Source organism: Python bivittatus, unplaced genomic scaffold (assembly GCF_059951505.1).
Source record: "Python bivittatus isolate LINGU-HERP-01145 unplaced genomic scaffold, Pbiv_v1 ctg000850_np1212, whole genome shotgun sequence".
Classification (NCBI taxonomy): domain Eukaryota; kingdom Metazoa; phylum Chordata; class Lepidosauria; order Squamata; family Pythonidae; genus Python; species Python bivittatus.
The window spans coordinates 42,404,874-42,431,081 of record NW_028277112.1 but is presented as its reverse complement, the minus strand read 5'-3'; the positions used below and the strand labels follow the sequence as shown (position 1 = coordinate 42,431,081).

At 39.7% G+C, this 26,208-nt stretch overlaps 1 long non-coding RNA gene across 2 annotated transcripts; it reads left to right on the top strand.

Moving 5' to 3' along the window:
* Positions 1 to 75: 75 nt before the first annotated feature.
* On the top strand, positions 76 to 25,012 carry LOC148213822 (uncharacterized). 2 transcript variants are annotated; one of them, XR_015793884.1, is made up of 4 exons: positions 76 to 463; positions 14,631 to 14,797; positions 20,902 to 21,352; positions 22,515 to 25,012. It is a non-coding gene; the product is annotated as an uncharacterized LOC148213822 (long non-coding RNA). The 2 variants fall into 2 exon arrangements; XR_015793883.1 differs by lacking the exon at positions 14,631 to 14,797.
* Positions 25,013 to 26,208: the final 1,196 nt, after the last annotated feature.

Genomic DNA, 26,208 nt, shown 5'->3' with positions numbered 1-26,208 from the left:
TCACGGGCGCCTGGGCGTCCTCTGGTTGGCTCTCGAGCGCCTCCAATCCCAGACGACTGCCCTAATTTCCTGATCCGCGCAACCTGCCGCCGCAGCTGTGAGCTTTTCAAACGGCAACCAGACGCTGCGTGATTGCCTTCCTTCGCTCGTTGGGCCAAACGAGCAGCGCCGCCGCCGCCGTCCCTCTGGACCAGCTGCTGCTGATGAGGCGCGCAGGTGAATCTCCTCTTTGACCTGCCGCCGCCGCCGCCTACCCGCTGTTAGCAGCTCGCGACTGCCCATATGGGCGCGCGCGCGTGTGCGTGATTTTCCCCCCAAAGAGCCCGTTTGGGCATGATGATGCTCAAGGCATGATCCTACTGTATATGCCGCTGGTATTAATTTTCGCACGCATGCCAATTCTGGAGGGTCCAAAACGTGTTTACAGGGAAGCGATTTCTAATCCATCTTGTTTTACTTCCTGGTAAGTATTGTACAGGATTGCTGCTACGCAATAGCGCGATGCCGCGGACATTTTCTCTGATGAAAATCTTGGCGAGTGCAGTGGGGCGTAATCCCCCCCAACAGTATGGTTGCGACCTTACTGCGAATCTTAGGTATTTATTTTCTGTCGTTTAATGGAGGCTTACTTAGAAGTGGTCTACTCTAAAGTCTCATTTCGTTTGTGATTAGACGGCAGCCGTAAAATTAGACGGCAGCCTCTGCTAGTAACCCCTGGTAGTAAACCTCTTGAACTCAGCTTAAATCTGAATAAAAGTTCGTAGGAGTGCTCTACACTACAGTATTCTAGAAAAGTTATGACATTCACATCTCTGGAGTAAGATTCTGGAGCTTGGTAAGCCATTGACTGCAGCAATTCAGGTCCTTATAGATTAAGTATGGCCCATAAATTCAGGAATAAATGCTATGATGGAAAATTGCAGAATTCCCCCCCCCCTTCTGGTCGATGTCTTACAGCTGCCTGTTTCCTTGCAGACAGAGAATAGTATAGCTCTGTACTGTATCCCACTAGCTGAGTTTACACCAGTGTTTCTCAACCTTGGCAAATTGAAGCTGTGTGGACTTCAACTCCCAGAATTCCCCAGCCAGCAAAGTTGGCTGGGGAATTCTGGGAGTTGAAGTCTACACATCTCAAAGTTGCCAAGGTTGAGAAACACTGGTTTACACAGTACACTATGCCAAATTGTGGTTTGCTTGTCAATCAGCCATTGTCTGAAAACCAGATTGTTTTAGTGTACTTCATTGTGGCTTATGCAATAAACCATGGCTAAGCAAACTATAGATTAGAATATCATTTAAACACAGTAATTGTATTCTGTCTTGGCAGATTCTGAACTTGTTGAATGGTTGTGTAAAGTATACAAAGTATGTTCCTTACTACTGAATTATTAGAGTCCTACTCCCAAGGCATAAAATAGGAGAATCACTGGGTTTTATTAAGGCACAGAGAAAAGAACAGTAATAAAGTTGGAAGTGATTTTGCTAAGTTATATTGAACAATTCTGGCCTTTGCACATTAGGTGGAATTAAATCCCACTATACTCTCTGAATTAGAGGCACACTGAACTTGCACACATTTACAATTTATGCTAGAGCTACAGTGCCAGTGTAGTTCAATAAACATGTAATATATGAAAGAGCTAAAAAAACTTTTAAGATTCAAGAATAACCAGTCACCTCCCCTGCTGTGTCTTAACTGCATGTTTATAGATACCTTTATACTACTTGTTTATAGCCAATAATTAGATGGGATCTAATCTAAAGTGCGAAATTCCTTTTAATTGAATTTCCCCTAAATGGCATCTGGTGGTAGAATAAACACAACTAATAAAACAATGTTCTATGCATAGCATACTTTTAGAATTTATGATTTTTAAAAATGACTTGAGAATTCATAGGCATCTTGATGTCAGGATTAGCACATATTTGTTTTCCATTCTACCTTGCTTCATTAACCTGCTTATTTCTGTACTATATGTGAAAGTAATTTGGATAAAAACAGGAAAAATTTTGGCCAAATTCTAAAAGAGCAAGGAAGGGAACATTGGGGAAGGAGGGTTCAGGGGCAGTGACAACATGATACAAACTCTGCTTCATGTACTTGCATGCAACCTTGCGACATTTTGTGAGCTGCCCAGAGTTGTAACAAATTGGGGCAGCCTATATATTAAATAAATGAGCAAAACTTGCACTATGATGTCATGACACTTGTCATTTTGGTAACATCATGGATAAGTACAGATGTCTTTGGAAAGAGACTTTTTTCTTCAATTCCCACAGTGTGATTAATTGCTGGAGATTATGGAATCTGTAGTCCAAAAATCCAGTTTCCCTTGGCTTATTCAATTCTGATGTTTTCAACTCTTCCAAAAGTACTGAGGCTAACTGATGAACATCTAGATGTGGCAAAAGAGTAATGCAATGTGCAAAGAAAACTTTCAGTTCTTTGGGTTCTTCTGTGTGGCAGTACTAAAGTGTAGGAACAGGCACAAAGATATGCCAGCTCAAAGAAGTGCTGACCGCTTTAGGCAACAAAGCAAAATACGGGTCCTACCTGCACCGAAACCCCAAGAGATGACTGGATTGGAATGAGGAACACCTCATTTGATGTCAGTTACTAGCAGCAGAAGTCCTGTGGCGAAATCTGAGAACTAGCACCAAAGGAGCCATTATCTGCTCTTTCTCCTGCTACCCGTGGAGAAGCAGGGGAAGTGGGTTTTCTCACCCTTTCCCACAGAGCTGCTTCTCCAAGCTTAAAACACAGTGTGCCCACAGCCATCTCAGGTGGCCAAGAGCAGCAGGCTAGGCCTCCTGTTCTTGAACTTTCTCCAAAGTAAATTGCAGCAGACTGACTCCTTAACGTGACTTGTGCTGGCACTTTTGGAAAAATCTGTTTTCTGAAATGCATGGAAATGTCATTGAGTGCTGTTGTGTGTTTACTTCAAGAACTAAAATAAACAGGAGTGGAGACAATGGGAATCCTTGTCTTGTCCCTTTTTGTATCTCACAGGATTTTGTTAGTTCTCCATTTACAGTTATTTGTGCTTTCTTTGAGGTGTAATTGATCTTACCTATTTAATAAGATTCTCTCCAAAGTTCGTATCTTCGAAAACTTTAAACAGAAAAGCCCAGTTCAAATTGTCAAAGGCCTTCTCTGCGTCTAAGAAAATCAATGCAGGTGTGGCAGATAATATAATATTTACAGTTGCTGTAAATATTCCAAAATATCCAACACATTTCTAATATCCCTTAACTGTTTTTAGGTAAAAAACCACATTAATCTTCATGAATAAATTCTTGCAAAATTATTTTCAACCTCTCAGCCAAAATTGCTGTAAACAACTTATAATTATTCAATAATGGCTGATAATTTCTTATTGAAGTCAAATCTTGGCCCTCTTTAGGTATTAATGCTATATTAGCTTCTTTCCAGCTGACCAGCATCTTTCCCTTCTGTAAAATAGAATTCATCGTATTTTGTAAAGATTGTAAGAGTTCATCCTCAAAACATTTGTAATAAGTTGGTAAACCATCTGGTCCACGTACCTTTTCTGTTTTAGTCTTTTTTATAGCTTCATAAACCTCCCTTATTGTTATAGGTCCATTCATAATCTGTTTCCGTTTCTCTATAATCTTCAGTAAATTTTGTTTCTTTCAATATTCATCCATTTTTTCCAGAGAAATTTCTTGTCCTTCATATACAGTGGGGCAAAAAAGTATTTAGTCAGCCACCAATTGTGCAAGTTCTCCCACATAAAAAGATGAGAGAGGCTTGTAATTTTCATCATAGGTATACCTCAACTATGAGAGACAAAATGGGGAAAAAAATCCAGAAAATCACATTGTCTGATTTTTAAATCATGGTGGAAAATAAGTATTTGGTCACCTACAAACAAACAAGATGTCTGGCTCTCACAGACCTGTAACTACTTCTTTAAGAGGCTCCTCTGTCCTCTACCCATTACCTGTAGTAATGGCACCTGTTTGACCTTGTTATCAGTATAAAAGACACCTGTCCACAACCTCAAACAGTCACACTCCAAACTCCTCTATGGCCAAGACCAAAGAGCTGTCGAAGGACACCAGAAACAAAATTGTAGACCTGCACCAGGCTGGGAAGACTGAATCTGCAATAGGCAAGCAGCTTGGTGTGAAGAAATCAACTGTGGGAGCAATAATTAGAAAATGGAAGACATATAAGACCACTGATAATCTCCCTGGATCTGGGGTTCCATGCAAGATCTCACCCCGTGGGGTCAAAATGATCACAAGAACGGTGAGCAAAAATCCCAGAACCACATGGGGGGACCTAGTGAATGACCTGCAGAGAGCTGGGACCAAAGTAACAAAGGCTACCATCAGTAACACACTACGCCGCCAGGGACTCAAATCCTGCAGTGCCAGACGTGTCCCCCTGCTTAAGCCAGTACATGTCCGGGCCCGTCTGAAGTTTGCTAGAGAGCATTTGGATGATCCAGAAGAGGATTGGGAGAATGTCATATGGTCAGATGAAACCAAAGTAGAACGTTTTGGTCTAAACTCAACTCGTTGTGTTTGGAGGAGAGAGAATGCTGAGTTGCATCCAAAGAACACCATACCTACTGTGAAGCATGGGGGTGGAAAGATCATGCTTTGGGGCTGTTTTTCTGCAAAGGGACCAGGACGACTGATCCATGTAAAGGAAAGAATGAATGGGGCCATGTATCATGAGATTTTGAGTGAACACCTCCTTCCATCAGCAAGGGCATTGAAGATGAAACGTGGCTGGGTCTTTCAGCATGACAATGATCCCAAACACACCGCCCGGGCAACAAAGGAGTGGCTTCGTAAGAAGCATTTCAAGGTCCTGGAGTGGCCTAGCCAGTCTCCAGATCTCAACCACATGGAAAACCTTTGGAGGGAGTTGAAAGTCTGTGTTGCCCAGCGACAGCCCCAAAACATCACTGCTCTAGAGGAGATCTGCATGGAGGAATGGGTCAAAATACCAGCAACAGTGTGTGAAAACCTTGTGAAGACTTACAGAAAACGTTTGACCTCTGTCATTGCCAACAAAGGATATATAACAAAGTATTGAGATGAACTTTTGATATTGACCAAATACTTATTTTCCACCATGATTTGCAAATAAATTCTTTAAAAATCAGACAATGTGATTTTCTGGATTTTTTCCCCCATTTTGTCTCTCATAGTTGAGGTATACCTATGATGAAAATTACAGGCCTCTCTCATCTTTTTAAGTGGGAGAACTTGCACAATTGGTGGCTGACTAAATACTTTTTTGCCCCACTGTAAATTATAACAATATTAATAAAATATTTTTTGCATGTTCACGTTATCTGTTATAACAGTATTTCCCTCTTGTAATTTTAATATCTTTTTCTTTTCGTAATTTGCATGCCAGCTATTTTCCTGGTTTGTTTGCAAACTCATTTTTGTTTTGTTTTGCATAAGTCATTTTTATTTCCATTTCTCTTACTGTTAACATAGACAATTGTCATTGTAGAACATTAATTTGTTAATACTTACCTTTTCTGGAAGCTTCTTTAATTCTTTTCTTTTTATCTCTATCTTGTCTCTTCTTTTTAAGTTCACTATTATGTTGTATAAAAAATATCCTTTCATGAAAACTTTACTTGCATTCCAAAGCTTCCTTACATCTGTGCCTATACAGTGGTACCTCTAGTTACGAACTTAATCCGTTCCGTGACTCTGGTTGCAACTCGAGTTGGTCTCAAGTCGAGGTAAAGTTTCCCATAGGGTTCAATGTAAATCTGGTTAATCCGTTCTGCCCTCCAAATTTGGTCGCAACCCGAGGCGAATTTCCCCATAGGGTTCAATGTAAATCCAGTTAATCCGTTCCGCCCTCCGCCCGAATTTGGTCGCAACCCGAGGCAATTTTCTCTTCAGAGCCTGACTTCCGCCAAGCCTGCTCTGCATTTTCTTTGGAGCCATGCTAACACGCATACCATAAACCTTCGCAAAACACTGCAAAACACACCACAAGCCTCACCGAACGTCTCCTTGCTACCGCGACCTCGCCTACAGGAAGCCGCGACTGCGTGGCAGCAGGGAAAATGGCCGTGGATTTGGTTTGTAAGTAGAGGCAAGTTCGTAACCTGAGGTAAAAATTTCCTGCCGAAGCTGGTCGTAACCTGAAATGTTTGTTAGTAGAGGCGTTCGTATCCTGAAGTACCACTGTATTAGGATAATTTTCAAAGAATTCTTTTAATTTCTTTTTACAGTCCTCTACTATTATTTCTTTTTGTAACAGCATTTCATTTAACCTTCATCTGAAAGAACTAATTTTCTTTTTAAAAACTAAACTCGCTGGGTTATGGTACTCTACTTTATGAACATTAGTAGCCAAATTCTTCAAAATCTAAATCTTATCTATTCTTGAAAAAAATCTGTGTCTTTCAGAGAAATAAGTATATTCTTTTGAATTGCCATTTTTATGTCTCCATATGTCAACAAGCTCTAAATTATCCATCAAATAAAAAAAACTTTTGGTAATTTACCTTGTATAATTTTAATTTTCTAAAAAGATTTTTTATCCCGTCTTATTTTTTATAAATAACTCAAGGCGGCGAACATACCTAATACTCCTTCCTCCTCCTATATTCCCCACAACGACAACCCTGTGAGATGAGTTGGGCTGAGAGAAAGGGACTGGCCCAAAGTCACCCAGCCGGCTTTCATGCCTAAGGCAGGACTAGAACTCACAGTCTCCTGATTTCTAGCCTGGTGCTTTAAGGACTACACCAAACTGGCTCTTTTTTTTTCCCTCAGAAGTTTTGTCTTCTTGTGGGGAAGCCACTCCATTCCAATCCCCCATTAGACACCAATGTTCATAGGAAAGGTCCATTAGTCTATTCATAAGTCCTTTATAAAATGTTACCTTGTCCTTGTTTGGGGCATAAATTCCCAGTATCTGAGTCTTAATCCTATGCAAATTATCTATCATGTTCATCAGTCATTATAAGTTCTGGTTACAGCTGAGAGTTTATATACAAAACAACTTTCTTTCTTTCTTTCTTTCTTTCTTTCTTTCTTTCTTTCTTTCTTTCTTTCTTTCTTTCTTTCTTTCTTTCTTTCTTTCTTTCTTTCTTTCTTTCTTTCTTTCTTTCTTTCTTTCTTTCTTTTTTTCCTGCTGAAATCTTCACCCAAATTTTTGTAAATCAAATATTTTGTATCCTTTTTTCTAATATGTGTTTTTTGTAGGCAAATTATATCTATTTTTTTTCAAATAATGATTTTTTCCTCTTTTGAGGAGCATTTGCTCCATTTATATTCTGCGTTAAGCATTTGTAATCCATAATTAGGCCCCAAATTTAGAAAAGTCAATACCTGTAGCACCTAATGCAGTATCATCCTTTTCAATTTCCTGTTGCACCTGTTGAGACTTTTGTGTAATCTTATCTGTCATTGTCATGTCCATTTGTATTTGCTCCATTTCTTCTTTGAATTTTTCCAAGAATTTTCTTGCTTTCTGCACAGAATTCAATCAAAACCTCTGCTAAAAATCATTCCTTCTAATTTGTCCCATCGAAATGGAATCTTTTTCTGATTAGGTCTGTCAGTCAGAAAGAAGTACTCTTGTGCAGTATTCTAACTGGAATTTCTTTAAGCACAATTACATCTGTTTTATCAATCTTCAGTCTAGTATTAAAATGCTGCTGCAGAACTTGGTCTCTAGTCTTCTTCCTGACAAAGTGCACAAGAATATTCCTTGGAACATTTCTTAGTTTCACAAATCTCGCATTTATCCTATAAAAGTTGTCAATTTCTGCCTCTGTATCATCTTCATCCCATTCCAAAAAGTTTGATAAGCCTTTAACAACTTTTTCTTTGATATCTTCACCAAAATCCTCTGGAACCCCTCTGAATCTCAAGCAGAATTATTCCCCTCTCAATTCTAATAGTGCCAAATTATCTAAATCTTTTTCCATCTCTCTGCTTATAACTTCTGTCTTGCTTTCCAAAATTTCCACTGTATCATTAATTTGTTTTACATTTCCAGTCAATTGTCCTACAGATTCTTCTATCTTCTTTTCATTTCCTCTTTCATTTTCACAAGTCTTTCTTCCATTCTCTCTTCAAAAGCTACCAAATTAGCATTAACTGATTCAGATATCTTCTTGCCCAATTCCTCAAACATTTTCTGCAACATCGCTAGGGTAATCCCCCTTTCTGTAGCTTGCTCTAACGATCCTCTCCTCTCTTTCCCACTTTTGCAGCTTTTTTGGTGGTTGCCATTCTAATGTTATAATCCAAAAGTGAAAATGTCTCAATTACAAGGGAAAAAAAAAAAGCAGGCTTACCCCCTTTTTTTCTGTTTTGCTTTTCTATGTCTTTAATACTTTAGTCTCATTTGACACTCCATAGTTGACTCCATACAGTCTGTCTCATATTACCTTTATTTTCTTATTTTGTAAAATCCAATTCTGTACGTTTTTTAATATTAAACAAAATTGCCACGAAAGTTGAGTCCATTTATTTAGTTCTAATATTTTCAAAAGCACTTTTGCCAAAAATTAATCTTTCAAAATTACTGTTCCCTTTATCCGTTTATATACTTTCTTACATCAAATCTTTGTTAAGCTTTTTTCTGGTAGTTTAAAATCCTTTAAAACATGATTTCTTTCACTTTCTTTGATCCAGAAAGTTGAGTCACCAAGTGGTTTTCCCTTATCCTGCCGATTGAAAGATCTCTCAAACTTTTAACTGATTATATCCCATAGTGATTAAGAAAGTGAGGCTTTTGTGAACCTTATGTCCATTATAGGCTGCATTGCATTATGAGCACGATTGAAATCCCTTGACTCCTAACCACTTGACTCATAAGTCGACCACAAACACCATAATTCCTGTGGTCTCCTCATGAGAAGCAGCTGTCTGGAGTGCAGGTGGGCAATCCCACAGCCTCTCCTTGTCCAGAGAGACTCTGCTGACTAGAATTCACCATCTGGCTGCTGATCTTTGCCGCAATGCCGTCCTCGCTTCTTCAGGGACATCTAGCTTGCCATTAGACCTCACTCAGAAGCCAAGATTTGTAGGCATTTTAGATCAGACTTTGGATTTGGGATGAAGAGAGACTTGTTAAAAATATATCTCGGGATCACCATTGAGGGGGATGCAAGGGGGAGTCATACTGATTAAAACAATGCTGCAATGTGAGCTCCTCCCCCTTTCTATATGAGTAGTAACATTGTACACATGTTCCAAAGAGCCAGAGCTTGCAGTCCAATGCTCCTTTCATTGTTCTGATGAAAGTGGCAAGATCTTTCAGATGCTGCTGCATGCTTAATCATTTATTAGTTTGATCAAAGTTGTGTCTCATATTAAAGAATATATGGGCAAGCAGCCATAAGTATTTGATCTGTTTGTTTTCTGCATCATGAGAAAAGCAGGGATCTGGACATCTCCCTCTACATTTGAGTTGCAGGAGACTTGTCTCTTATTGCCAGAGTGATGCACAAATCCTTGTTTTACATATTCAGTAGTGAGCAGTTCTTATGGCTTACAGAAAGTTCGACATCATCCTTATGTGTTGATTCAAAAGAAGCAATCTGACCCCAAATCTCCCTGTTGGGTGCATTTTTATTTTATGCTATGTCTTTAATTTATATTCAAGTTCACCATCTTTCCAGGACAGGTATGACCATAAAACTAGTTCAATTATATTAATTGTAAACAATTTCAAGTGCAGCCTATTGCAATAAAACACAACCTTGGAATGCCTGTCATCAGCAAATACCATAAATTTTTTCAATTAAAACCCAGAGAGAACAGATGAGTTTTTAAAACCTCCTTTAAAGCAGTCACAGATGTGGCCAGCCATATATCTCTCAGGAGGAAGTTTTAAAGGATCATAGGCCATCTTTCATTCTTGCTATGACTTACTAAAGCTATCCTGTTTTTCAAGAGCACAGAGATAATTCTAGATTGTGTGAATAATCAGGAGGAAAAGGAATTTAAAGGGCAGTTCATAAATTGTTCTGTCTAGAGAGATGGTCCAAAGTGGTTACCATAAATGGAAACAAAGGAAAGCAATAGGGCCAGAAGTTCAGCTTAGACTCCTGGGTACAACTTCTAGAAACGTTGATCAAGAAACTGAATGTTTTGTCTTTTTCACTTTTGAGATTCATATCATGAATCTAAAACATTAAAACAACCCAGACCCTGATATAGAATTGCTAAGGTGTAATGCAGTTATTTAATAGAGGGGAGCTAATCTTGGACACACATTTCTTTGTACGCACAAAGGTGATCTAGCTTTCCCACCATTCAGTCTTCATGTGTCACACTTCAACATCCAGTCTTAAAACAATGACTTCATTTCCCCTGGACCAGATTAATTCAGTGGCATGGAAATTGTTCAGCATATGTCCATCCTATATGCTCTTGTAACATCAGAAACTCCCATCTCCTCTCACATGCTTTGGGTCATTGGACTTTATTGGACTGACATCAGAAATACATACACTGCGCCCTTCCCATGCCTTGTAAAAAATAGCATGGGAAGGAGCAACCCCAAGACATTAACAGTGCCTATGATGGGTTGAGCCCAGCTCTGATAGCACATTTTTACATGCAGAAGATCCTAAGTTCAGTTTTTGCAATCCTAGTTAAAGGGGAAACTTCTTTCCATCAATGGCTGCACAGAGTAATTACTGGAGGGCTATGTAATAGATGGAGCTGATGCATGGGTGTCCAAAGGGGAGTAAATGATATGTCTCTTGTAATATCATGCAAATACTGCATGTATTTGTGCCAGACTTCATAAGACAAACTATATAATATGATATCAAGACATAGGACATCGTTTTGATTTTGTCATGGCTTAATAGATGACAATAGCCTAATGCAAAACCCTTTCTCTCATATGTCTTACCCTTTCTTACCCAAACAGCAAGAGGTATGAAATAAACAGTCCTTAAATTGAGCTCTTGCATGGTGTATATATGTGTTTCATGTTAGGACTACCTGAAATTAGTGCAACCAAGGGTCTAGAGGTTACCACTTCTGGAGTTAAATGTTGAGATGTAGATGATGGAAGTTGTCCCTACTGGAAAGCATATAGAGCTGCTTCCAGTCACAGTAGAAGATACTGAATTACATAGACCAATGGCCTAGTTCCATCTTCAGTCGTCTGTATGAGTAGCACTAGAATTTATGAAATAACTAAAATATCAGATAGGAATACAACATAAGAATGCATTTAATTTATAAACAATCTTTGCCAAATACAGTTCTACTACTTATTCCACTCTGGCTGAACTTCAACAATCTTTTAGGTTTTAAGTTGGATTACAGCTAACAAATTAGTATGTGTTGAAGCTGAATGCCGGAATTCTACAAAGAGGAGATGTATAATTATATGTTCAAAATCTGTAGCTTGCAGCCACTGTAATGATGTTTTTTTCTCTTTTGTAACACCTTTTCATTAAGAGCCTGTGTTGGAAGACTAGGGAGACCAGATTCAAATCAATACCCAGTCACAAAACTCATCTGATTATTTGCACCAATAATATATTGTTTACACAATGCACTCTACTAAAAACACTGGTTAATAGGCTGCATCTTTGCCATCTTACTCTCACCTTGGTTGTCCATGATTTTTTCACCATTCAATTTTTTTGGAATGTTACCAGTGGCTAATCAGATCACATGAACCCAAAGTGATTGCCATTTGTGATTTGCAAGAACTAAAATTTAAATTTAAAACAGTGTTAAAACAACATTGCAGGAAGAACAATAGTATTTTGACCTGCTTGGAGAAAAGATAAGCCATTAATAAATTAAACAATTAAATAGGCATATAATAAATTATGTTTACCTCCTTTTAAATAAGTGCCTTTCAGGCTGAAGAGCCTTATTCCCAGCAAAGTATATAGAACTGTAGTTGTAGTTTTACACTAAGAGGAAAGAATATATTTCTCTCAGTTAACTTTGCCATGAATGGCTTCCAATGTATAGTTCAGTTTATGGATGTCACACTATGCACATTTGTCAAATGGGTTGAATTGGCGAAAGGAAAATAATACTGCTCAAGAGAAGCCTATACTCTGCTACAATTAAACACTGAATGACTGAAATTTGTAATGATGTCAGCCTTGTTCCCAAGTGGGGAATTCTCAGTCATTACAATGACTGGAAAATTATTTCCCACTAAGCAAAAATGTTTCTATTTTCAGAAGGTTAATTAGCAGATTACTAATGAGAAATGACTTAATAATAGCAGCTGTTCAGCCTTGACATCTCCAGTACTCCCAATGCGTACTGGAGTCTTTATCCCTTTTTATTGGCAAGGATTTGTGGAACAGATTCATTGCTTAGCACCAGGGATGTCACTGATTGCTAACCAGCATTAGAATGAAGCTACAGTTTTGCCAGCACTGAGTTCAGCAGCTTCAGAAGAGATGTCCTGAAGGGAAGCCTAACAAAAAAGAAAAGGCTATTCTTCCACCACCACCCTCAAATAATGGGAATGCAGAAATTAATATAAAAAGTTGCAGCATGGAGGTGTAAAGATACAAAACTTCCCAACAACTATTGAAACTTATAAAAGTTCACTCAACAATCTAAAAAAAAAATTGGTTTGATTCATTTTAAGTATTTCTAGCTCAGCTTTATAGAAAAAAAGCTGACATAACAAAACACTTTAAAAAAAATAGTAAGAAAGATCCACTGCAGACAGTACTAAAATGTAAACACATAATTGCAGTTAAAAGCCAAGAACACTCTAAGAAAAGACCCAACAAAAGAGATCTTGAGATGGTTACCTAAAGCCTTTAGCAATGGAGTGTATCTAACTCCAGACAACAGCCCGTGCAAGCAACGTGGGGCCAGTGTGCAATAAGTCATCTCCAGTATATTTGCCCGTTTGCCCTGTCCTCAGCAGTGAACAAATTAAAAGAGGCTGATCTTAAAATTTGGGCAGGCGAAGGTATTCCATCAAGTAACTAGGTTCCAATCTGTTTAAAGCTTTGAAATTTGAAGTCAGTGCTTTGGGCCTGAAAACACTTGGTAAGAAAGGCGGCTCTTAAAATATTGGTGTCCTATAAACTGAATGCCTTCCTCCCAACACTCATTCTGAACCAGTGGATTTTCTGAAGTGTCATTAAAGGCAGTCCCACACGGAGCACATTACAGTCATCCAGCCTGGACCTCACCAGTGCAAGGATGAAATAATCAAGGCAAGGTGTATTGTCTGGATTGGACTCTGGCTGCCATGCCTGTTTAAAGTGGTAGCTGGGAGATTTAAAACCAGTCTAGAAACTGGGATGAACTGAGGGAGTATGAAGAGCCTCTGATTGTGCCACTGGAAGTCTCAGGGTGTGTTGAGGGAAGAAACTTCTCTTTCCTCCTAACAACAGTTGAAACTAGTATACCAACTTTTGGCACATCAGCCAGAAGGATCTGGCCAAGATGACTGAAAAAGTTTTCTCCAAGCTAGTATCAAATAAGAGTGTTGGAGAGTGACGCAGAGCAATTGGTCCATTGAGAATCCTGATGAATGGTTACCTTTTGCTTACAAAAGTGATATGGCACACCCTCTTCCCACACGGAATTGCTAATGTGTTTGCTTTTTCTATGTGTGTGCGCCAGATGAAAGCCATACTCAGATAAGCAGATATCAGACATCCTGGCTCCCAAAGATGACTTAGGAAATATTAATTGGGGCTTTCCAAGGAGCATATTTCTTGCCAGCTTTTGAGAAGGAAGCAGGTAGACAGAAAAGGCACTCCTCCCCTCCCTTACTTTCTTCCAGCAACAAGGTGAACTTTCTGCTCAAGAATCTGCCCAATCTCACTGGTAATGGAGACCCACACTGTGCAGCAATGCTCTTCTAATTCATCCAGAATTATCCTACATTATCCATGAAATATACAAGTCTCTTTTGAACCCCAACCCTTCCTCATATAGTAAAAGCAACCATATTGTTAATGTGTAGTAATTGTTTAGCCAAAGTTGAAAAATGCCATTTTTAATATGTATATTTCTGTATAGTTACCGTATTTTTCCGACAATAAGACGCTCCCATGTCCAAGGCGCCCCCCACTTTTCCAACCCAAAATTAAAAAATATTTTAAAGATAATGCAGAACACATTTTTATTTAGTAATTAGTTAACATTGACCTGATACACTCAGTGGGAGGAGGTCCAAACGGTCTCTCTGCAGCTCTATTTCCAGGCTCTTTTGCTTAACTGATTACATTCAAGCACCAGTGAAACTGCAGATAGCTTGTCTCTGCAATCAGCCTTCCTCTAGTTGGTTTGTTCAGCATCAGCTGATGTCAGTTACATCAGGCTCGTGATTGGAGGAAGTCTGTTTGGGAGACAAGCTATTTCACTCGTGATTGGAGGCTAGCAATAGGAGGAAGCCTCTCTGCAGAAACAAAGTATGGGCAGTTTGGAACCGCGCGATTCTTGGCTGACTTCCTTGAATAAGACGCCCTTCAGTTTTTAGGGTAAGGATTTTAGAAAAAAATATCGTCTCATAGTCGGAAAAATACAGTATATTTGTATTCTATGTCCATTCTACCATATGCAGAACTGTGTTATTACAATCACTATTAATAATACTTCTGAAGCTACCTTCCATATCAACTTGCTTCATCCACCAGGAATTCACTACTCCTGCAACAGAAGATGCCGCTATGAGGACAACTTCAGTAATCTTGTCTCACCTTAACCAAATTACAGCAGATGACAACCAGTTCCATTAGAATGGAAAAACTTGAGGTGGTGGCATCTAATATTTCTGAGAAAGGCTAGGCCTGCAGAGAACAAGGTAATGATGACAAATGAGCAGAGCATATCAGGAGAGACAGGATTTTCAGTCTATTTTTCCTGGTTTTGGAGAGTTATAATTTGTAAACTACTTAAGGCAGTTTTAGGGAGAGCACTCTAGGTTTTGTATTTTCTTGCTTCAAAATGGCTCCACAAGAAAGCTCCGTGGGCCAAAGATTGCCCATCCAAGTTCATTCATTTATTGTTTGGTCATCTTTGAGAACAGTTTGTATGACTCATGCTTGCTCTTTAGAATTAAAAAAAAATTGCATTCATTTATTCAATTTATATATCACTTGCTGCATCTCAAAGTGGTGTTATACACAGAAATGTTATAAATGGATCAAGGGGAGGGACAGAAAAAAATTTGCCTAGAACCTTGAGTGAGAATATAAGGCTAGGAAAAAAAGAATTATGAACATTATTCAGAGTAGAATTAGCAGTTAATGCTAGGAAAGGAGATCAAACTTATATCCCCTTCCAAGTCCACGATCCTGTGGTTGCCCATTTATTGTGATCTTAGCTGACAGATCTCAGCTTCCGGAGGAGCCATTACATATGTTTACTGGTACATATTCCTGAAGCAAAAAGTCTTTTTAGAAACATACTTATCTGATGCCAAAATATTGCCTGTATGGTACAGCAAAATTCTAGGCATCAGATGAGAAGTCATCATTTGGCATCCTTAATCAGCAAATACCCAAATGGAGGAATCCTGGGCAATATAGCAGAAGGCCAGTAAATGCCTCTGCTATACTGGAATGAACTACTGGATAAACAAAGAAGCAAAAAAAGGGAAGTGAAACTTATTTATGTAGCAAGAACAGATACATCGCTCAAAAAGATAATGTGGTAGTGGTGCATCTGGCCATTGGAGAAGCTAAAATACAGCAGCTGAAGAAATATTCTGTCTGACTCTAGCAGGATAGAATGACAGGCAATAAAGAGAAGAAAAAGGAAGTGAGAATGTAAGAGCCCTAAGTAAATGACTGAGAACAGGTCAGGAACCGAAGTGATAGGAATCACCCTACAGATTCTTCAGCAGACAGTTGAATCGCTGGCCAAGAGATTCATGTGGAAAAGCCTGATTCACATTCAGTGTGGTTTTATACTCGTGACTAGAAGGGATGCTACCACTGGAGAAGCCTGCAAACAGGCTGGTGTGCAAAACAAAAGGCATCATGAGGGATGCTCAGATGGCACTGAAAGAGAGCTGTCTTATGGTGGGAATGCTTCAGAATGTAATGGTGTTTCCCATCAAGGAATGGAATGGCCAATTTACAGATATCCCCTAGGTTAGCTGGCAATGATGACTTTTTTTTTTATGAATATATAGTTCTGTGGAGGAAAACATTTAGATCAATGGAGAAAATAATTAACCGACAATGGAATTGAGTGTTTACTGCATCCTGGAGGAAATGGATTATCTGGACTCCTTTCAGTCTGGGTTCAGACCAGAATACAGTACTGAGAATAGCATTGGTCTCACTTGTTGATGGCCTATGGTGGGCTTGAGATGGGGGAGTATATCCATCCTGGTCTTCCTTGATCTCAGCGACCTTTGATACTAACAGTCATGGTATCCTTCTGGACCAACTTGGGTTTGGAATGCATAGTGTTTCCCTCTGGAATTGATTCCAGTTGGTGTTGGCAGAAAGGTCTAGCCTGGACCCATGTTTTTTGGTATGCCTCAGGGCTCTAGTCTTTTCCCACTTTTTGTTTAACATCTGCATGAAGTCACTGGTGAGGTCATTCATCTGCATGAGTTGAAATATTGGTTGATACTTGGTTGTACATCTTTGCCCCTTGACAACCAAGTGATGCTATCAAGGCCCTTTTCCAGTGTCTGGAGACTGCGAGGGCCTGGATGGGAAAGAAGAGGCTTCAGCTGCAGTTGGTCCAGAATGTAGTCTGGGTGCACTAGGTTATGACCATGTAACACTACTACTATGTGAACTTCTAAAAGGCTTTTGACTGCAATTCAATATGCTGTTTGTCATCTACAAAGCCCTACATGGCACAGGGACAGGTTATTTGCAGGACTGCACATCTCTATTTCTGCCCACCCCACAGGATGGACATGCTCCAGATCTCCACTTTGACACAATGTCACCTGAAAGCATGCCTTTTCTGCGGTAGCTCCTGCCCTTTAAAACAGTCTCCTCCCCACACATCCCCATTACTTGGATGGTGTCAGCTATTAGCCTTCCTGAAAGCTTTAAAAACCTAATTATTTCCCCCAAGCATTAGGCCAGGATGATAGATGAGCCCATTTTTGAAAGTGGAATGTATGTTTGGTTGACTCCATTTTATATGTTGCTTATGGATTTGGGTTTTTTTTTTTATTTGTATGATCTTTTACTTGCAATTACAGTCTTCTTTTTTTTTTTACCTGATAGATGTTGCCCAGAGTCATAGTTTCAAAAGTTGGTCCATTATATAAATCTAAACCAATAAATTTGCCAAGATTCTAGTTTTGTTACCTTGTTACACACCTAGTTGTGTAACACACAAAGGCTTCTTCAGCCACAGTGCCATGGTGAGGTCAATAAAAATACTAGATGCAAACGCCAGGCTGCACTCCTCTGTACTGTAACACTGGGAAGCCTGTTGTATTCCACTGTCAGTGAGGATTTCCAGTACAATAGCTGGATTACTATCTTGCAGCATAGCCGAGAATTCTATGGCAATTTAAGGTTAACAGATTGTGGCATGCAGACTTGCTTAGTAGTTGGATGCATTCTGCAGTTCAAAGGAGCAAAAAGATCCTTCAGTCTCTCAGAGGAAGAGAAGCACTGCACGCTGCCTTCATCATCTTAACTAACAATGCAAATAGATGTCTTCTATTATAAACCACAACATATGTATGCTGTCCTATATAAAACACAGCACTGTCAACAATGTATATAGAAATCATAGAAAAATGACATTCCACTGTTTTCACATAAACACTGACATTCAACTGGACAAGGTCATTTCAATACTAATCCCCTTCGGCGCTGGAGTGCACAAAATGCGCTTTGAGCTTTTGTTCTTTTAGTTCTTGGATTACTACAGTCCTTGGAACGTGTTCAAAATCGTTGGGCACAACAGCAAATGAATGCAATACAGTAGATTTTTTCTCACACTGGATAGGTTGGGAGAAGTTGAATTTCTTTCCAGTGGGAAAGAAAGGATGACCAAAAGTGGCAGGTCCAGGCTAGATTGTGGTGTCCGCCTCCAAAATGGATGATGCTGTAACTGAGTTCTGAACCAGAAAATAAAAAGCAGCTTTGAAACTGCCATTCAGATCTATTATATCCTAGTTTCACAAATGCACATGTACATTCCTTTCTTTTATTTCATCTATTCATGCTCTTTATAATTTATTCACAGTCCAAGGTGCAATTTTCATATGTCATCCCCAGGGAGGCCCATAAATATTGACCTCTGCTGCCCAATATGGCTTTGCTCAATCAAGACTTTCATGTCTTGCTTCTTAGTAAGGCAGAGGAGGCCTAAACTAGGTTACCAGGCTTAATCATGTCCATGCCATATATAAAATTCCTTGATGACAATTAAGACAGTACCAGTCAGTTTTGGCTAGTATCCAATTTTGCTCTGTATGCCACAAGTGCAAACAAAGCTTGGGTTTTGGTTTTTTTTAGATTTTTTATCCCGCCTTTATTATTTTTATAAATAACTCAAGGCAGCAAATGTATCTAATACTGCTTCTTCCTCCTATCTTCCCCACAACAACAACCCTGTGAGGTGAGTTGGGCTGGCCCAAAGTTACCCAGCCAGCTTTCATGCCTAAGGCAGGACTAGAACTCAGAGTCTCCTGGTTTCTAGCCTGGTGCCTTAACCACTAGACCACAAGCATGCTCACATTCTGTGCAAACTGTGATCTCTAATGAAATGACTGCCTTGCAGGCCACCTCACTGGTGCGCATCCCAGTCACCAGGAGGTATATGCAGTGTACTGACATATACTTAGGATGCAAATCAGACTTGTGGAATAGAAGCAAATAACTGATTTGGGCAAGTAGGGCCACTCTGTCTGCAGTAATCATGCCATAAATTTCCAGGAATTTGTTCTAGTAAACAAAGCAATCCAATTACAGTTCTTATTAAGACAGGCTAGAATTTGGGTCAAATGGATGTCATCATCCTAATTGCAAACGCAATTGAATATTAGTGACAGTTGTTTTACATAATAGTAATTTATTAAACTTGTACATCGCCTGACTCCCAACACTCTGGGTGACTCACAACAATCAAAGATAAAAGATGACAAGAATGACAGATTGAATGGAATGAAGTGAGGGGCCTCACTCTCCCTTGCCAAAGGTCTGGGTGGTTCTTCTAAACAACAACAGAGTGGGGGCCATACGGATCTCAGAGAGAACTTCATTTGAGAGGGCAGGTGCCTACTACAGAGAAGGTGCACTTCCAGGGTCCCGGTATATGACATTGTTTGATCAAAGCAACCTGGAGCGCACCAACCCTGCAAGATTGAATCAGTCAGCAGATACTATGGAAGACAGGCAGTCCCTTGAGTAACTAGACCCTATGCCATGTAGGACTTCTAGGTAACAACCAGCACCTCAAATCACACCCAGAAGCAAACCATGTAGACTTATTAGGAACTAGTAGAAACATGAAGGGTTGGAAGTTCTTATTTAAGTGTATGGTTTTTCCTAGTTTTTCTCTTCAGCTATACAGTTCAAGTGAGGCAAACTTGGAAAAATGGTAGAGAGTTATTTTTAAGGGAATACCTGCTCCATGATTAAACAACTCAAATCCTTCCATCCCAAGAATTAAAAACATTGATGGCCTTCAAAATTAGTTGTGTCCCAGTGGTCTTGTCATTTTTCATTGTGGGTAGGTCTTCCATCTCTTTTGGGATTGAACTCTCAGCTTTGGTTAATATAGCAGTTACCTTCTCTATAGTTCCTTCTATACTGCTCGCTTAGAACCATTGCTCTCTGCCACAGGTATACGCTTCAGGGCTTTGTCTTCCCCCTTACTGTTCAGCATCTACATGAACGCGTAGGGTGAGGTAACACTAATGTGCTGGTGCTGCTAAGTTGATTATCTCCACCTCAGGCTAGGTAGGAGTTGTATGGGGGTTCTGATACAGTGCCTGAAAGCTGTTAGGATCTGGAGAGGGAAAAACAGGCTTACACTGAATCCTACAAGTCATAGATGATGTTGATTTGGAAGCTGGCTGGCTATAGTTAGCTTTAACTCTGGTTGGGGAATCCTCCTCCAGATGGAGTTGGCTCACATCTATGGAGTCCTTTTGGACTCACAGTTCCTGCTTTCAGTAAATTGAGGCTGTAGTCAGGTGATCTTTTGCACAATTGCATCTTGTACACCAGTTGCTACTTTCCCAGGATCAAGAGGCTTTACTCAGTCAGTCATGACTTTGTCACATTTTTATATTATTGCAACACACTCTGCATGAGGATGCTCTTGAAGACCACCTGGAAGCTTTAGCTGCTATAACATGCACCAGCCCAAGTGGTTATGGATGTATCAAGGTTCACCCATTAACACTCCTACTGCAGGTGCTGGCTGTCATCTTTAAAGCCCTGTAGGGCACAGGGCCCAGATACTTCCCCACTACCTTCTCCAAGTTGAATCTGCCCACCCAGTGAAATTGGGAGAGAGGGTTTGCTGAGGAAATTCACTGTCAAGGAACCAGCACTCAAGGCTTGTTGGTAATGGCTGTCCTTTGGAGCAGTTTATTCCCCCAGATATCCAGAGCAGCCCCTTGTTACATTTTCAGAGAACCAAAACTATAGAAATAGGACTCTTCAGAAAGGCATTTGAGGACAACATTTTACCCCAAATGGTGGATCAGATTGATTGAATATAATTGTATTAATTTTTGTTCTGAATCTTAATATTGTAAGCTGATCCAAGCCACCATAAGTGGAACATATAATGTATTGTAGTCATAAATAAGTCACAGTTAAAGTTCACAGATCCAGCAATGTGGACAGAGCCTGTGAATCCTTATGCCCCATTTCCCACCCACACCCCATCACCAGCAGCAGCAGACAGCCCAGTTCTGTCTGTATACAACTCCTCAAAAGCTGCCCATTTCTCTCTTAACAGAAGAGAAATGAAAAATTCTACAATCAACTTGGCTGCGGTCGAGGGCCATGGAGCAGTCCATCAGATGTACCATACAAACAACGGGGGAGGGGGGAGCGCTTGAAGAGCTTCCCTCTGAGCAAACGCCTCAACTTTAGGGTCAAGGCAACGGCGCAGCCCACAACAGCTGTCAGAACAAAGAGAGGCCGGGACACCCTCTGCAGGAGGCCGGGTTACTCTTCTCTCCACGCGCGGATCTTCAGCAGCACCGAGGCTTCCCTTGACTGCCGCCCAACACCAACTGGAAAAGAGCACCCCCGCCTTTCTATCTCGGCAAGGCGGACGGCAAGAAAGATGGACCTTGGTTAAAGACGCAATAATATGCAGCCGTTCTTTGGAAGAGGAGAACTGCTGCTCCTACAGGGATTTTTAGAGGGACGAGGGAGTCCACAATTCCTACGCCCTGACGGAGGTAAGGCAACCGCGCATCCGCCTCTTGCACCCTCAACCGCCTGCGCGAGGTAACGGAACCCCCCTCCTCTTCCTGCGCCAGCAGGAGCCAAAGCCCCCGCCGCCCGGACGTGTCCGTCGTGCAACGCCCGCGGCGCCTCGCACAAGTTCGCAATCGCAGCATTCAGGAAGGAAAATGTGAAATCGGGCGGGGTCGTTCACGTCTTCCTTAAAAAAATAGTACAGTAATAATTTTGTTCACCGACAAGCCTGGAAAACCGCAGCTTGCGGGCTCCAGGCAAGGCGGGGAGAAGGCAGGCAAGGCAGATGGCAAAAGCGACGGCGAGGAAAGAAATGCAGGCGGCGCCGTGCAGCGGTGAGCCGCGCGACACGCCCACCCGACGCTATGGCCCCGGCCGTTGTGCAGGTGAGGAGAACCCCAAAACCACGCAGGAGGAGGCGGGCAGCCCCACGACTTCCTTACCGCTTTTATACGATTCTCCGCACTCGGGTCTTCTCGCGCGCCGCCTCCTGCGGTTCACCCGAGACCAAGTGGCCGCTGGTTGGCTCCGACCGCCTCCAATCTCAGCCGCCTACCCCAATTTTTTTTTGCCTGGAGGGCGGTTTCACGATGGGCCGAGAGCTGCGTGAAATTATTGCAAAGGTCGCGCGTAGGTCGACGGCCACAAGTTGCCTATTCTGAAGTTAAATGCTTCGATTTCTACTGGAAACCATATAGAAATACTGGGTTAGATAGTCTAATGGCGAGCTCTGTATAAAGCAGTGTACCGCAACCTTAGCAACTTTAAGAGGTGTCGACTTGAAGTCCCAGAATTCCCCAGCCAGCAAATGGGGAATTCTGGGAGTTGAAGTCCGCACCTCTTAAAGTTGCTAAGGTTGAGAAACACTGATATAAAGTGTTCTCAGTTGTTCCTATGAGTAGCACTAGAGATAATAAAATTACTGGAATAGCAATTGTGAACATAGTATAACAACATAGTGCAAATGTGATTTATTAATAGGTTTGTGGCATACAACTCCAGGGCCTGCTTTTGCTAAATTTTACTGATTAAATTTAATTACAAATAACTCACTGCCTTGTGCAACATCTCTACAAAGAGAAAATGTATATAAATACAAAATCTGTTGTAACCACAGCATTGATGACTTTTTCTCATTTGCAGGCTCCTCTCATTAAAAGCCTATGTTGGGAGCGTGGGAAGACCACGAAGACCAGGTTCGGATTGCCACCCAGTCACAAAACTTGCTTGATTATTTGGACCATTTTGATGTTTCTTTATATGATACACTATACTGAAAAGCTTGGTTTGGGGCTGCACGTTTTGTTTTCTTTCTTTCTTTTCTTCCTACCTCCACAGTGTGTGGCTTTTAACCAGATTTGGAATGTTATCAATGGCTAATCGGGTCATGTGGATTTAGATGACTGCCATTTTTGGTTTGCAGGAACACATTTAAAATATGTTAAAACCAACATGGCAGGAAGACAGTGCATGATATTTTTACTTCTGTGGAGAAAATGTGTTAAATAAAGGTGTGTGCTTTTCTTGGTAAAAATACAGGAGTAGTTTACCATTGCTCTCTCCCACACAGTATAAACTGAGACTTTTGCCATTGTCACTAAAGGGATCATCCTTTTGGTATTGGAAAAGTTTCCTCGGAATACCATGAACAGCCAAGAAAACAAACAAATGGATCATCAAACAAATCAACCCAGTATTCTCACTCGAGGCACAAATGACCAGGCTCAAATTATCCTGCTTTGGATCCATTATGCAAAGGTCCAGCTTTTTTGAGAAAGCGCTAATGCTGGGAAAGGTGGAAGGAAAGAGAAGAAGAGGAGAACCAGCAGCCAGGTAGAAAGACCAGGATAGGGACAGATTGCATTGGACAAAATCTATCTATGTGGTCACTAAGAGTTGATACCGACTTGATGGCACATAATCAATTAAATGTGCATGCAGCAAAATGGCATGTTGTCTCCTTATAACAGTGCCATTTAGACTGATGGGACTTATCCCCAGCAAACTTATAAAACTGTATTTTGTTTCAGGAAGTGGACAGAATATATTCTCTCAGCTAACTTTGTCTTAAATATCTTCCCCACATGTAGATGTATTACTGCAGGTCATGCTATACACGTTTGTCAAGTGGATTAGATTAGCAAAGAGAAAATAGTATTGCTCAGGAGGAGCCTACAATTTGAAAAATAAGGTAAAACTCTGAGCACAGATGGCTAGAAGTCCTATTAATAGTTTAAATAGAGAGATGCAGAATACTAAATTAAAGTGAAATAATACCTTATCACAAAGATCTGGATTTGTTTTAAAGTTTATGCTAAATGTATTGGGAAAATAACAGAGGACCTGGCCAGATCTTGGCAAATTGCTTAAAGAAGAAAAATATGAAATAATTATTACAGCTATTAAATTATTAGAGTTAGTAAGGAATAAAATAAGTTATGTAGTTCATCCAGAGACATAAATTCTTCTAAAATCTGTATAGTCAACCTGAGAAACTATCTCATGAGGATATGGAGGCCTTTTTGGCCAAAATTGATCATCCACAATTAGATGCTTTACAGTAACAAGTACTAGTAGTCTCTTTGACTATTGATAAAATAAAAAAAGGGATCTTAACTTTGAGCACTGGTTAAGTACCAATACTTGATGGATTTCAAATGGAATAGTATAAAATATTTTCTGGTTCATTCCTAAATTCGTTCCTAAATTTTATAATTTATATAATATTTTGGAAGAAGCTATTTTAGTGTTATCATTTAATGAAGCTTATATTACATTTATACCAAACCAACCAACCTCATACTTTAACTTCCAATTATCACCCTATCTCTTGATTAATGTAAATATTAAAATCCGAATCTATTTTAGCAAATAGATTGCAAAAAGTTTTATCTTTGCTGGTTAGGAATGATTAAGTTGGCTTTTTTAAAAACAGACATGGATCAGACAATATTAAATTTATGGTAGATTTGATTGATTTGAATAAGAATATGGAGGATGAAGTAGCAGTTATATCCCTGGAACCCTGAAAAGGCCTTTGGCAATAGAAAAAGGTATTAATATCAATACCAAAAACTTCAATAAACTTATGCAACAAAATAATATTTCAGACTTATTGCTCAGTGTCTGAGTAAATCATCCTGCTATTGGAGATGCAATGAGATCGATACTGTAAACACATGTTTGTACAGTGCCCTATAATTTTTCTTTTTGGGGAGAAAGTTATTACATATATTAATTGTGAGATGAGATGGAGTTTTAATATTCTAAACTGCTTGTATTCCGCTTACTATATCCCTATTGCATGGCAATTGACATCTGGCAAAGAAATATTATCTACCTCACTTATAGCTAAAAACTTATTTAACATTGGAAGGATAAATATATTTTATACTCAGCGGTTTACAGAGTAGGTTGTGTTAACATATGAACAAATTACTTTTTGACAAAGATTAATTATGGATGATTATAATGAAATATGGATACGCTTTATTGAAATTATAAATTTTTTATATATTAAGATGTATCTGAATATATACCCTGTGGTTTCTGTTTTTATCTATTTTTATTTTTCTTTGTAACTTTGTGCATTGTTTCTTTTTGTTTTTTATTGTATTCAATTAATGAATTAATAAAATATGTTACATGACTTTAAATAATATGTGTTGGATTGGCAAAGGGAAAATAATATTGCTCAGTAGAACCTTACAATGTGAAATAGATAAATCTTCTTAGCTACAATCAAATACTGAATGTCTGAAACTTTTAATGGACCTATCTTGTTCCCAAGTGGAGAATTCTCGGTCATTATGATGTCTGGAGAATGATTTTCTTCTACCAAACTTTTTCTATTCTCAGAAAATTAATTAGCAGAATACTAATGAGAAATGACTTAATAACAGCAATTGTTCCAGTCTTGATATCTTTCAGGATTCCCAATGCGTACTGGAGTCTTTATCCCTTTTTATTGCCAAGGATTTGTGGAACAGATTCATTGCTTAGCACCAGGGATGTCATTGATTGCTAACCAGCATTAAGAATGAAGCTACAGTTTTGTCAGCATTGAGTGCAGCAGCTTCAGGAGAGCTGTACTGAAGGGAAGCCAAACAAAAAAAAGGCTGCCCCCCCCTCAAATAATATGAAGGTTGCAGCATGGAGGTATAAAAATGCAAAACTTTCTAAAACTCTTGAAACGCATAAAGGTTTACTTAACAGCCTAACAAAAATCCTTTTATTTAATTTTGACTTGATTCCTTTAAGTATTTCTAGGTCACTTTATACAAAAAAGCTGACATAACAAAATACTTTTTAAAAAATAAAAAGGAGGAACAGTAAGAAGGATCCACTGCAGACAGTACTAAAATGTAAACCCATAACTGCAGCTAAAAGCCAAGAATACTCCAAGAAAAGACCCCCAAAAAGAGATCTTGCAATGGTTACCTAAAGCCTATATCAATGGAATCTATCTGACCCCAGACAACAGCCCATGCCAGCAGTATGGGGCCGGTGTGGAATAGGCCATCTCTTTTATATCTGTCCATCTGCCCTCCCGTTGGCAGTGAACAAGTAAGTAAAGGCCTTTCAGTGCTGATCTTAAAATTTCAGCAAGCTGATATGGGTGGAGATGATTTTTCAAGTACTTTGGTCTCCATTCATTTAAGACTTTGAAGTTCAAAATGGACACTCTATTGCAATGCTTCTCAACCTTAGTAATTTTAAGATATGTGGACTTCAACTCCCAGAATTCCCCAGCCAGCATGCTGGCTAGGGAATTCTGGGAGTTGAAGTCCACATATCTTAAAGTTGCTAAGGTTGAGAAGCACTGTTCTATTGGGCT